We start from the raw sequence: 2,307 nt of genomic DNA, 5'->3' as shown, positions 1-2,307 counted from the left end.
GCTGCAGCCGAGGCGAGCCGCAGTGAGGGCGGGCTGCGCCTTATAGCGGGGAGGGCGGGGCGTGGCCGGCCGGCCCCGCCTCCCATTGAAAGGCTGGGGGGAAGGGAAGGGGGTGGGGCTGCAGGGGCTGGATCCTGAGCCCTGCGGGGGTCCTTCCCCAATGCATAGAGGTCTCCCCCCCCCACCTTTCCGGCAGGAGATAAGCTTCAACCCCCCCCCAGGCGCAGGTCGCCCCCCCAGGTGCAGCTAGGGAGGGAGTGTGAGCTGCATTCCTACGTGCAGAGGTGCCCCCGGGCGTGTTGACTCGGGGCTCAGGCCAGCTGCGTGTAAAAGGGGCGCACGCGATTGCATCCATTCCCCCTTCCCCTCCCCTGCAGAGCTAGCCCTACTGGAGGCCCTCCCTTATCGTTGCCCCCCCCCAAGAATGGTACTCTTCACATGCTCAGAGGGCTTTACTTCCCACTGCCCTCTCCTGGTTCCCTTAAGAAAGAGGGGGGCAGAAGCCCTCCCTGTGTTCCTTATGGTTGCCTCCCCCCAAAGAATGGTACTCTTCACATGCTCAGAGGGCTTTTCTTCCCACTGCCCTCTCCTGGTTCCCTTAAGAAAGAGGGGGGCAGAAGCCCTCCTTGTGTTCCTTATGGTTGCCTCCCCCCCAAAGAATGGTACTCTTCACATGCTCAGAGGGCTTTACTTCCCATTGCCCTCTCCTGGTTCCCTTAAGAAAGAGGGGGGCAGAAGCCCTCCCTGTGTTCCTTATTGTTGCTTCCCCCAAAGAATGGTACTCTTCACATGCTCAGAGGGCTTTTCTTCCCATTGCCCTCTCCTGGTTCCCTTAAGAAAGAGGGGGGCAGAAGCCCTCCCTGTGTTCCTTATGGTTGCCTCCCCCCCAAAGAATGGTACTCTTCACATGCTCAGAGGGCTTTACTTCCCATTGCCCTCTCCTGGTTCCCTTAAGAAAGAGGGGGGCAGAAGCCCTCCCTGTGTTCCTTATGGTTGCCTCCCCCCAAAGAATGGTACTCTTCACATGCTCAGAGGGCTTTTCTTCCCACTGCCCTCTCCTGGTTCCCTTAAGAAAGAGGGGGGCAGAAGCCCTCCCTGTGTTCCTTATTGTTGCTTCCCCCAAAGAATGGTACTCTTCACATGCTCAGAGGGCTTTACTTCCCATTGCCCTCTCCTGGTTCCCTTAAGAAAGAGGGGGGCAGAAGCCCTCCCTGTGTTCCTTATTGTTGCTCCCCCCAAAGAATGGTACTCTTCACATGCTCAGAGGGCTTTTCTTCCCACTGCCCTCTCCTGGTTCCCTTAAGAAAGAGGGGGGCAGAAGCCCTCCCTGTGTTCCTTATTGTTGCTTCCCCCAAAGAATGGTACTCTTCACATGCTCAGAGGGCTTTACTTCCCATTGCCCTCTCCTGGTTCCCTTAAGAAAGAGGGGGGCAGAAGCCCTCCCTGTGTTCCTTATTGTTGCTTCCCCCAAAGAATGGTACTCTTCACATGCTCAGAGGGCTTTACTTCCCATTGCCCTCTCCTGGTTCCCTTAAGAAAGAGGGGGGCAGAAGCCCTCCCTGTGTTCCTTATTGTTGCTTCCCCCAAAGAATGGTACTCTTCACATGCTCAGAGGGCTTTACTTCCCATTGCCCTCTCCTGGTTCCCTTAAGAAAGAGGGGGGCAGAAGCCCTCCCTGTGTTCCTTATTGTTGCTTCCCCCAAAGAATGGTACTCTTCACATGCTCAGAGGGCTTTACTTCCCATTGCCCTCTCCTGGTTCCCTTAAGAAAGAGGGGGGCAGAAGCCCTCCCTGTGTTCCTTATTGTTGCTCCCCCCAAAGAATGGTACTCTTCACATGCTCAGAGGGCTTTTCTTCCCACTGCCCTCTCCTGGTTCCCTTAAGAAAGAGGGGGGCAGAAGCCCTCCCTGTGTTCCTTATTGTTGCTTCCCCCAAAGAATGGTACTCTTCACATGCTCAGAGGGCTTTTCTTCCCATTGCCCTCTCCTGGTTCCCTTAAGAAAGAGGGGGGCAGAAGCCCTCCCTGTGTTCCTTATGGTTGCCTCCCCCAAAAGAATGGTACTCTTCACATGCCCAGAAGGTTTTTTTCCATTGTCCTCCCCTGGTTCCCTTGTTGCTTAAGAAAGAAGGGGGAGGAGCACATCACTACTGGGATTTCAGGCACCTCTTGTGTGGGACAAAGCTCTAGAACTGCCCTTTCCTGCTTCCCAATATTTCCTGCTCCCTTTCTTGGGGGTTCCCCAAGAATCATAAGAATCGTTCCAGCTTCTTCCCAGCCGGACCCCAAAGACTGTCCCCTGCGGGCCC

Source organism: Tiliqua scincoides, chromosome 13 (assembly GCF_035046505.1).
Source record: "Tiliqua scincoides isolate rTilSci1 chromosome 13, rTilSci1.hap2, whole genome shotgun sequence".
Taxonomy (NCBI): domain Eukaryota; kingdom Metazoa; phylum Chordata; class Lepidosauria; order Squamata; family Scincidae; genus Tiliqua; species Tiliqua scincoides.
The sequence above is the reverse complement of the archived record's forward strand: the minus strand, read 5'-3'. Positions refer to the sequence as shown.